The following is a 12,344-nucleotide window of genomic DNA, read 5'->3' as shown; positions in this document are numbered from 1 at the left end:
CCCGGTCGGGCGCATGCGGGAGTCTGTCTGACTGTCTCTCCCTGTTTCCAGCTTCAGAAAAATACAAAAAAAAAAAAAAAGTGTTTTGTATTTCTACCTCAGAAAGATGGTACTTTTAGTATATATGCTTGGAAAAAATATATACATATTAAGGAGGAGCTAATTTAAAATGAATTCTTCTCTTATAATCATAAGAAAATCTGTATTTTACATAGTAGCACATGCATATACACAATATGTATTATTTATTCAAACCAAAGGGTCTGCCCAGTGCACATCCAACTAATAGATTTCTTATAATAAGTTCCAAGGACCAGCAATGATCCTTTTCCCCCCAACTTTATGCTATTGTGATGTGTGACTTTCAAACATATTCTCAATCAGGGAAATATAAATCTTACTGTTAAAAAGGACATTTCATTTAAATATGCTTTTTACAGTGTGATAATTTGTTTATTGTGAAGTCTCTAGTATTTACTAGCTAATGGACAAATTCCTTCCATTACAGTGTATACTTAAAGTACTCAAACATGTGACTAAGTACATAGTTTTAGTTACACTGACTTGTTTTTCCATAACAAATCTTTACTGATGAAAGAAGCAGTGCACTGGTTTACAATCTGGCACAAATTCTTGTTCTTGTGAACTAGTATCAAAGAAAGTGTGTAAGTTAGAAAAATTAAAGAGTTGTTTGCTCTCCCATGTTCAGTGTAACATTATTCACAATAGCTAAGAAGAAGAAACAACTGAAATGTCTATAGACACAAGAATGGATAAAGATAATGGAGTAGATACATGCAATGAAATATTCTGTCCTGAGAAAGGAAACCCTACCGTCTACAACAACATGGATGAAACTTGAGGACACTTTGCTAAGTGAAATAAGCCAGACGCAGAAGGACAGATACTGCACGATACTACTGTACTTATTAAAGGTATCTAAACTAGTCAAATGCAGAGAAGTGGGGCTGCAGAAGGAGGAAATGAGGCATTGCTTTTTCATAAGTATAAAGTTTCAGTCATGCAAGATGATTAAGTTCTAGAGATCTGCTGAACAACATTGTGTCTATAGTTGACATTACTGTATTGCACACTTACAAATTTGTTAAGAGGATAGATTTCATGTCAAGTGCTCTTAACACAATTTTAAATAATTTATGCCTGCTAAAACATTAGATAAGTGCACAAAACATTCTAGTAATGTAGGTAATATGATCTTAATTGTTAGAAAACAATTTTAGAAATAAAACTAGGGTGAAAAATATGATTAAAATGTAAATCCCAAGAAAAAAACAATGTGTGGACTAGCACCATTCTGTGGATGACAATTCTGAGAGTCTACAAACTTCACTAAGTAGCCTAAGTATAAATTTCTTCAAAGTATTTATTTATTCCACTGAAGTATTGCTCTAAATTGTTAGAAAACCCTTTGTAAGTTTAATTGGTGTCTGGATCCTCACCGAGTCTACATAGAACAGATCTACTCTCTCTTTAAAAAATAATACTGCAAATATTTTTAAGTAGCTATCCCATGTCACCGTGGTCTTCCATTTCCAGCTAGCCTGTCCTATTCCTTTCTGCTGTTCTTTATGAAAGGATTTTTAGTCTTTTTACTGAGATCACTCTGCCCCAGAAGTCATCCTCTCTGGCATGTGAACTAATCACTTGGGAGTTCCCAGGCAAGGGCCAGATAACAGACAGCCACTGAAATAAAGAATTGCTTTTGAGGGACAACTCTTGGGGAAGACTATGAGTAATTAAGTGTGAGTAATTAAAAATTTTCCAAGAACTATAAATAATTCTCTATTTTCAGCCACTTTTTAATATTCTTTATTCCAATAAGTCCTAAATGATTTTATAACTACAAACCTATTTGGGAAAACTATTGTGCATGAGCCTTTTTTCTGCATTGAGCTCTAATTACCTTGCGACCTTTGGGTGTCTCTATCAAACAAATGTCATTCCTCCCTATCTCATTTACTTAGGAATGATGCTTTGTCATTGTTTGTTTGTAATATTTTCTATATATTGAAGCTGCGCTTGTGAAGATCAGGGCTACAGAGAATTTCTTTCTGCTCTTTGTGTTATTATTGTGACACAGAACATGCGATTCTCCATGATTCCCCAAGCACTAAAGTACCCACAGCAAATTTTCTATAAAGTACACATCGTGAATTTTCAGCACGTTTATATAAATCCACTAATAACTGTAGGTACTGCAACAGTTTATAAGCAATGCCCTAAAACTGACCCCTTTGGTTTTAGGTGCTTCACACAGGCGAGGAAGTTTATTATTAAGTGTCAATCCTGTTCAGTCTTCACAGACCCCTGTGTTTGAAGAAGTGGCCAGCACCTTCAGTTTGACATTTGGCCTTTAGCTGAGTCCACAGTAGGATCTCTGGTTCTTTCCATCTTTCCTAAGAAAGGATATACCTTGGAAGTGTGACTAAAGCAAGGTGAAAAGGTAATACTGTAACAAATGTAGCAGAACATTACGAAGTGTTTAAATGTTTCATTTTGAAAAATTTCAAGCATACACAAAAGTAAACAATACCTCTATATATCACCCAGTTTTAACAATTATCAACATTTTTTCAATCTTATTTCATCTATCTTTTCTTTTATAGGTTGGATTTTTTTAAAGCAAATTCCAGACATTATGACATTTTACCTATAACTTCTTTAGAAAATGTGTTTCTAACTGAAACTGATGATATATATATATTTTTGTATAACTATCATGCCATTATCACAATGAACAACTTCAACGATAATTAGATTCATTAAAGTTTAACACAGGGCTTTAAGTTTATTTATTTAATAAATGACAGCACATGCAGTCTGAAAAACAAAATGAGTACTCGCACTGTTTACATACAGAGCAATTTGGAACTAATGAATAAAAAAGAGAACCTTTAAAATATTGAGCTCTACAAAATCAGTGGAACTTCTCCTTATTTACTTAAATCCTTATAGGTTTTTTTGGGAAGAGCTATCACAAAAAGTCATTTTTATAATAGAAGTGATATTGTCTTTGAACTTTTTTCCAATGCATAAATTGGAGGGAAAGGCGAAAAAAATCTTCTTACCTTACAGAATTCAAAGTGTTGGAGTGTGACAGTGAAGGAAAGAGGGTCATCTCTAAAGGGTCACTGCTGATTGCTGAAGCCCTGTAGTTCTAAAGTCTATAAGTGCTTTAAATTGCTATAACATTAAGACACTAGAAAGAAAGAGGCATTTGAATAAGGAGAGAAGGATTTGACTATTAGAAAGTAGGGTATATCAGAATATCACTTTTAAGGCCTGACCAGGCGGTGGTACAGTAGATGGAGCATTGAACTGGGACATGGAGAACCCAGGTTCAAAACCCCAAGGTTGCCAACTTGAGCACAGGGCTCATCTGGCTTGAGTACAGGCTCACCAGCTTGATTGCAGGGTTGCTGGCTTGAGCATGGGATCATAGACATGACTCTGTGGTTGCTGGCTCGAGCCCAAAGGTAGTTGGTTTGAAGCTTAAGGTTGCTGGCTTGAGCAAGGGGTCACTTGTTCTGCTGTAGCCCCATGGTCAAGGCACATATGAGAAATCAATCAGTGAACAACTAAGGTGCCAAAATGAAGAGTTGATGCATCTCATCTTTCTCCCTTCCTGTCTGTCCCTTTCTCTGAGTCTCTTTCTGTCTCTGTCAAAAATAATCCCTCTCTCTGATTCTCTCTCTGTCTCTGTCAAAATATAAACAAACAAACAAACAAATAAAAGAATATCACATTTAGGGACATTTGTGTGTGAGATATTCAGAAATTTTGAATGAGTTTTGGAAATAAATCATTAGAAATTCCACTGATGTGAAAAGTGAGCCAAGGTCTTAATTCTACAAAATGACTTCAATTAATGGCAAGTTGCAGTACAGTTAGGATTGCTAAAAGGAAAACAGTTATGGTCATCTTTCTCCATTCCTTCTCATCCTGATTTAAAGAATACTGGCCCAAAATAAATAAATATAGATGCATCTACACATTTAAGAATCACCTGTGATGCTGATATATTAAAAATAAATCAGAACATAGAGATTTCTCCCTGATTTATTTTTGAGTTACTCATAATAATTTGTATATGACTTTCCATAAATCATTTTAGCAGTATCTGTTAAAGTCATTTGTCCTTCTTTAAATACAAACAGAAATTCTCAAAATGTTTTGTCTCTTATTAGCCAAGGAAGTTGGTTCTCTCCCATCTCAGGTTATCTAATGTTCAAAAGCAAGCAAGAACACTTTCTATATAAGGAAATGAAATGTTGCTTCTCAAACTGCTTTAGTGAAGCTTTAGAAAATGTTCCTCGGACAATATTACAGAATGTAAAGTGATCCTGTAAATACTAATTTTAATTCAGTTCTGAATATTCAGGAGGAAGAGAAGTCTTCCTTGATTGTTTCTCTTGGCTGACTCCAACAAGTATTTATGCAGCATTTATTTACTTCCCCAATGCTGCCCTGGTTGTGATAAGGGCACAAAAAAAACAACCTTGTTGATCACTAGGACTTTCTATTCTGATTTGGAAACAGGACAAAGACATCTACTCAGTGGCGGGGACCCTGATATTAAGTACCTCTAAACTTAGTATGACAAATATGGTATAGCTATTAAATTTTGTCAGCATTTAAAGGAGAAAGCAATACTGTGGGCAAAGTCTTTGAGCAAGGTTTTGAGGAGGAGGGAGGACTTGAACAGGTTTTTAAAACACTGACTACATTTGGCTTGGTGGGCAGGCCGCAAAAAGGTTATCCAAGGTGAGAGACATAATACAAACGAAGGCATAGAAGCAAAACTTCAAAGGCAAGTTTAAACAACTGCTGATTGAATGATTTCTGGGGAGTAGGAGGCTCATGGGAGAAATGGTTGGAAATGAGGAAATGCCAAATGGCGGAAGGTTTTGTATGTCAACGCATCCTCTACCTTGAGGGAATTTGGCAGTTTGCATGAAAGACCAGAGTCAGAAAAAGCAGAAGCTAAGGAGGTTAGGAGGCTGCTGGTACCATCAGAGGCAAATTGTTGAGAGCATAATGGGGGCAGGGAAAATGGAAGGAAGGAATGGTGAGAAGGTCATACAAAGACAGAAATGAAGGAAAGGCAGCTGGCATGGTTTGGTGAGATCTGACGAATGACTGAAAAATGTGGTCACAGCTGCCCCTCATCTCTGGCAGCTGCAGGAGCCACTCTGTGCTGTGCTTAAGCCAGCATGGCAGGCCTGCTGTGCACAGGGGGCCCCTGTTTCGTGTTCTGGGCTCCCTGCCCCTCTGGAGCCCTTGCTGCGTTTCTGGCTTCCCCAGGCCGTATCGCCTTTGGGTGCTCAGTGGAGAGGCTTCGCTCGCAGTCATGGGCCACTGGGTTTCTCTAGCTCCTACCTCTGGGCTGCTATCCTCCACTTCACATGTCGCAGAATGAGACTCCATCCACACTGTTGTGCTACAGCAAACATCCCACAGTCTGTGTATCTGGTGTCACTAACCTCCAACCTCATACAAGTGACAGTTTGGACAAGGACAGCCGTAGTCTGGTGGGTTAGTGAAGGAATCTCATCAGAGATCATCGGTCTTATGTTTTAATACTTGAAAGCTAATGAATGAGCGTCATCTAGTTAGTAAACATTAGTTACATCCATATTGCATGGAGCATAGAGACCATTCCTGGCTCCTGAAGAGACTGATCCCAAGCTGCCAGACACTGACCTGTGGTGGCGCAGTGGATAAAGCGTCGACCTGGAAATGCTGAGGTCGCTGGTTCAAAACCCTGGGCTTGCCTGCTCAAGGCACATATGGGAGTTGATACTTCCAGCTCCTCTCCCCTTCTCTCTCTCTGTCTCTCCTCTCTCTCTCTGTCTCTCTCCTCTCTAAATGAATAAATTTTAAAAAAAGCAAAAACTCTGTGGCTGTAAATCAAGCTGCCAGACAAATGTCCTCCTTTTGTGGCTTTCTTTCACTTGCATTCTTGTTGGTTCTTGATATTTTTCAGTTTGGCCCTTGTGACTATGAATTTCTTAAGATAATTTGTGACCCAACTCTCTACTTAGGTCTCCTGCCTGGCCCAGCAAGTGTTTCAGTTTTGACCTCTGGTCTACATAAAGTCAAGAGTTCCAGGTTGAACTTTTATCAAATAGTTCAGAGAAACAGCAATTGAGGGAGCTGAAAAATATCTTTTCTCATCTCCTTGCTGGAGCTTGTTAGTGACTGAGTGAGGGCTAGAGTCTAAGTTTGACTGTTATATTTCAAGATGCCAGTTGAAAACTGGTATTGGTTTCTTAAAACTAGGAATTATCCTCAATTTTGAAATTGATTCAGTTATAAATTTCATTCTACAAATACTTGTAGATAACATATTGTATTGTGCTAGAAGCCACAGGCTTAGATGGGAACCAGATGGATGTTTCCTTGACCTTGTAGAACTGACTTCTAATGCTGGTGGTAGAGAATAGTGCCACTGAGGCAATAAATAGAGTGACGTGAGCAGGCAGTGAGGTGACACGTAGTCATTTTGGATATTTTAAGGGAGTCCCTCTTCTGACATATTTTTTTTTCAATAATATCACTGCTCACACATCTTCATTTGAAAGTTAAAACACAAAGCAAATTAGGCACACAGAAATGGTTTGCCTGGAATCCAGGTTACACCTTTATATATTCTCTATATCAAAGCATGTACTTAAATTCTTAGAAATTATTTTGTGATATGGTTGTTTTAAATTGCGCTTGGGTCATAAAAGGTAGTCAATATATGTTTATTGGCTATGTCATTACTTTGGTAAAATGTAAAAGATTAGTTAAAGTAGCCAAAGTGAATACATCACAGATTAATGGTATTTTGTGGTCACAATAGATTTAACAAATGACTTGGTTCAGCCTCTTTGTTTAATAAATGGGAAAATAGATTCTGAAATGTAAAATGACCTACAGAAGCTCACACAGATAGTCAGAAATTTTTTTTTATAGTACATCCACTGTGGATTAAGAGATGTCCAATCCTTACATTTATTTTAGAGCAAGGTTGATGAAAACAATTAGATCTAGCTCTTTAGAGCATGACTTTGGAGTCAGACAAACCTGGAATAGAATATGGCAGCCCTACACTTGTATGTGGCCCTGGGCAAGTTACATAGTAATCTTTTTTAGCCTTAGTCTTTTTTGTTGGAAAAATTGGCAAAATTAGAGTTAGGGTTAAGATTAGGGTTAAGGTTAGCTCCCTCAGGGGTCAATACTTACAGGAGATATTTATTATATATGGTCACACAATCAAACATGTCAACAAGAATATAATGACTTACAGTGGAGGCTGAAAGAGATAGAATCTCCTTGTAGAGAAGCTATGTGAGATTCAAGGCCAATGTGATTATAATTTGCTCTATGTTGTAATTCTTGAAGTTTAGTTTTATTTTAATAAAAATGTCTGATACTCAATCTTCTAATAACACTTAACCAAGTGAAATTGCCAACAATGCAGTTTCTTTTTTCCTCTGTGAATGGAACTAGATATCTCCATTTAAATACCTGCTGTTTTTCTCATGTAGTAGGCTAACTGCACAGTATTTAATGGTCTACAGGTCTAAAAATATTTCTTATATGCCTTGGCTTGCACAATGTGCTTCTGCAAAACCAGTTAATAATCTGGCTATCCCAAGAGTCCAGAATATTGAGTTAATTTTTTACAGAGGTTCCCAGATGTGCTGGAAGACTCACTCCTAGCAGAACCGGCCAACATTTTTTTTTTTTTTTTTTTTAGATTTCATTTGACCTTTCTTGAATCTGATATGAAACACATGTTGAAAACAATACCTGACCATTATGAAATGTATTTTTTACATAAGCAAAAACACCATGAATACATCTTTTACAAAGTTTTGAATGGCAGAGACGGAAGGTTTTCATTGCGAAACTGTGTTAGTATTTAGCCAAGTTAATCATACGTCTTGACAATGATTCTTTATCCAACATCTCTTTGGTATTCAGTGGGTAGGTCATTAGACCCATAGAGAAATAAGTGGGAGAATGTCCAGGGAATAAAAAACATCTATATAACATGTGGAGAAGTGGATAGTTTTACTAAGTATTGAATTTCAACTTTAAGAGGTACAGGTTCTGATCCCAGCCAGATCACTTGAGCTCTTAACTTCTGGGAAGTAAGCAGAGTAACAGTGTGAGTCTGAGTGTTCCGGGAAGACCCGCGTTAGGTGTTTCCTTTTGCAGGCATTTTCCATATGTGGTTTTACTTTCACCTTTTTTTTTCTGTCTCTATTTTCTTTTCTATTTATTTTTCAGTGAGCTCTAGAAAGTTCTAACATAAATTGAGTTTATTTTGTATCGTTTCTTATACAGATCTTACAGTATTGACAAAATATAATTGTGGATCCACAGTTTGGTCAAGGATTCAACAAACATTTTAGATTTTTAAAGACAATACACTACTCCAGAGGAATGATTTATGATGCTGCCTTTAGTGGTCTTAAGGAAGGAAGTAAATGTCACTGCACTGTGGTATGAAAGTTTGTCCTAGATCTAAAATATCAAGCATTTCAAGTCACACTGAATTTCAACATAATAATTACTAATAATATTTTTATGGAGTGTTTACAATGGGCCAGGCACATTTATTACATTGTTTCCGAGTTAATTCTTAAAAACAGCCCTTGGAAACTCTTGCTGTCCTTTTTGGGGGGCAGGGGAAGTAACGACAAATTAACCTTTGTCGTTAATATCTTATCTGTTAGTTGACATCACAAAATGATACAATAGACATCTTCAAATTCCTGTCCCCAGAGAGAAACCTCAAAAAGCAAGGAGATTCATCAAGACACTTTATAATCAAATTGTTGAAAGACAAAGACAAAGAAGGAATCTTGAAAGTAGCATCAGAGAGATGACTTGTTATAAAAAGAATTCTGCTATATAAGTGGGTTAAAGAGGCCCCTGCATATTTCCAATATGTTATTTATTTCTCCAATCAGGCTAGGACCGCTAACTCACAGTCCGTTGCAACCAAACTCAGATTTTACACATTCATTATTTTACTTTTTATTTTTATTCTATTTATTTATTTATTTAAAACCAACACAAATTTATTTCTTATAGTTCTGGAGGTCAAAAGTCTGAAATTGGTCTTAAATGACTTAGATTTCATCTGTACTGCATTCATTTTGGAGGGTCTGAGGGAAAATCTGTTTCCTCGCCTCTTCCAGCTTCTGGAGACTGCCGGCACTGTTTTAAATGCAGCCTCAACGCAGATTTTTCAGCCATTTAGATAGAGCCTACCTGCTTTGCATACCCCATGAAATTGTACCCAACATCTGCTAACCATAGATGAGACAAACTATGGTTATAAATAAGGTGACCAATCGTCCTCCTTTAGGGAGGACAGTCCTTCTTTTGTAAGTTCCATCCTCCCTCGAAAAGTGTCCTCCTGCATGTCATCCTTTTTGATATTTGAAGACTAATCTGTAAATTTCCATATTAGATCAATGCAGAGTTGATTCATTGCATGTGATGTGACCTATTTATATTTGACAGGACGATTCGTCAAGGATCACTACAGTGCAGTGATATGCGATTATGAGACGCATGCGCTCTGCACAGGAGACCTTGAGAGAGTGTGCAATTTACCCAGCACACACATGGCTTTGTGTACTTCTTACGGAAACACGACATGGCACATACGACATTGTAGACTCATGATTACTTCTTTCTCAGTGAATATTCAATCAGAGACAGGTAAGCACAATTCACATAAAATTCAATATGAAGGATATTTCTTGTTCAAATATTTCCAATATATTGTTACAAGATGATACATTGACAAAAAATATTCATTCAATGGAAAAGTACTCATTTAGATAATATTATCTTACAAATATTATATTTTTCTTACAATTATTAATAAAAAATTAATAGGCATGTAAGCATAATTACAATATAAAATATTACAAATTTTTTATTATGCATTTATCATATTATAGTAATTATTGTTGCAATAAATAAAATGTTTCTTTTATTTACAATATTGTTTTCTTCAATTTATTTTTGTCTTCCTTTTCACTGTAAAAAAGTTAGTCACCTTAGTTATAAAGGACCCCAAACTTTTGCTACTCTTTCTGCTTCTCTCTGACCAGAAATTTTTCACTTTGCTGCTTAGTAACATCATCAAGACATCACATAAACTGTCTCCAATTCTCCTCTCTCGTGGGAGTCCCCTTACTCTTTCTCCCTTCTGGGTGGTAGCCCTGTGCCACTGTCTCATACTGCTAGAGACTTTCCCTTCTCATGAAATTCTACCCAAGTGCTGCACAATAGAGCTTGTTGTGCAATGCTGCCAAAAAAAAAAAAAAAAAAAAAAAAGAGTAAAAAAGAAAGAAGCAAGCAGAACCTGTCAGAACTAAGTTTGTTAATACTGGAAAATATTAGAAAGTTTGCAGCAACAATATAAAGGCTGAATCAAAAAAATAAGGGAGGGAGCCTAAAATGGTAGGGAAACATTGTGTTGTTTTTACTTGCCCTCACATACCCTCCCGCCAGCTCAGTGGCAGTCTTCGGGAGTCAGCTTCCCTGACCCGTTCCCATCATTCTCAGTCCCTAGTTCCTGGCTCTGGAATGCATTTCTTTTTGCACTTTTCTGGGAGCTACCTATAAACTGATGGAAAGGGCTCATCTCTCTGCCAGGCCAGAAAAGCAGCTAGTAAGGCGATAAGCAAGCTGCAGCCTTCTTAGGGCAAAAGGCTGCTTCTATAGACAAGGAGGGAAAGCATGTTATTCTATGTGTTCCAATGGCATACTACATTGGTCCTAAGAGTCAATCAATAGATACTTCTTAAGTGAATGTTCTGCTCGAAACTAGAAGTGTGTCCTAAGTAAATATGTACAGATGATTGTTTATATTACCCTATTTTCTATGTATCCCAAGGTCTCCTTCTGAGGAGTTCCAAACACTGTTTATGAAGAAGATGAAAATTTGGAACTTGCCTGACTGGTGGTGGAGCAGTGGATAGAACAGTAACCTGGGATGCTGAGGTCCCAGGTTCAAAACTCCAAGGTCTCTAGCTTGAGCGTGGGATCATCAACATGATCCCATGGTCTCTGGTTGAGCCCAAAGGTCACTGGCTTGAGCCCAAGGTTGCTAGCTTGAGCAAGGGATGATAAGCTCGGCTGAAGCCCCCCAGTCAAGGGACTTATGAGAAAGCAATCACTGAACAATTAACGTGATACAACTACAAGTTGATGCTTCTATCTCTGCCCCTTCCCATCTCTGTCTGTCTCTCTCAAAAATAAACAAACAAACAAACAAACAAATAAAGAAATTTGGGTCTTATACCTTCTTTGATAGTTGCTACAAATCACTGGGGCTGCAGAAGAGAGATACCAGGGGTTACATTTACGGAAAGGCACTGTTCATACTGTGCTTGTTAGTTACCTTGATTTGGTCCCCAAACTTTCCTTACTTTTTCATTGAGTATTTTAACCTAATGAGAGTAAGCCTGTAACATTTAAGTGTGTAAAGAACAATGAATGTGAATAGTGTTTTATTTAAATATTGCAAATGTCATTCCATCCTGTTATTATTACTCTATAATCATACAAAAGTGCCAATTCCATTAATATTGGTCACATATACTTAGTTTCTTCAAGAAAATGGAGGAATATCTTTGCTGAACATTAATGAAAGTGACCCATTTTTTGACTAAATTGATTACTGAGGAAAAATGTAATTCCTGTTTATCTGATGAATTTTCCAGAGAAGAGAATATCTGTCCCCAGTTCCAGACCCCAGACTCACCAACCAGAGTTTTTTGTGAGCTCTTCCAGAAAATGCTCATGCACGTATATACAGGTATATAGCTACAATGATTTCCTTGGTGTGTGTGCATGTGCTTGCACGCACATCTCTGGGCTTTATTCTCTGTTCAAAATAACAAGAATGAATCCTCAGGGTCAGGAATAAGAACTCAGGTAGAAAGAAAGAAAAAAGCTTGCTTAGTATTTTCTTTCTTGAACTCAACACTGCTTTTGGCAACACCTTGTTTCCCAATTAAAGCCACTAAAAATTCTAATGCAAAGTGACATTTAGTTCAGGGCATAAGTGTTTGTTATGATAATTAACAGGACTTGACCTTATATACAGCTGCTGAGTAAGGCTGGACGATTAGCAGCTCAGACCAAAAACAGTTTATGTAACTTCTCAAGAAGAGATAGACTTCAACTTCAATGCGATAGAAGATCTGTCTCAGAGATTATTATGTCAGACCATAACTGATGACAGCGCACTGGTGTATCAGCACACTTCTCAAATAATCCAAGCTATTTGTTGAAAATCT

The 12,344-nt window shown here is 37.0% G+C and overlaps 1 protein-coding gene across 1 annotated transcript in view; it reads right to left on the bottom strand.

Moving 5' to 3' along the window:
- The window catches only part of SGK1 (serum/glucocorticoid regulated kinase 1), a 123,991-nt gene that overhangs the window by 40,223 nt on the left and 71,424 nt on the right, over nt 1-12,344 (bottom strand). The gene's annotated exons all lie outside the window — the stretch shown is intronic.

Source organism: Saccopteryx leptura, chromosome 3 (assembly GCF_036850995.1).
Source record: "Saccopteryx leptura isolate mSacLep1 chromosome 3, mSacLep1_pri_phased_curated, whole genome shotgun sequence".
NCBI lineage: Eukaryota > Metazoa > Chordata > Mammalia > Chiroptera > Emballonuridae > Saccopteryx > Saccopteryx leptura.
This window is presented reverse-complemented; position numbering and strand designations above follow the sequence as displayed.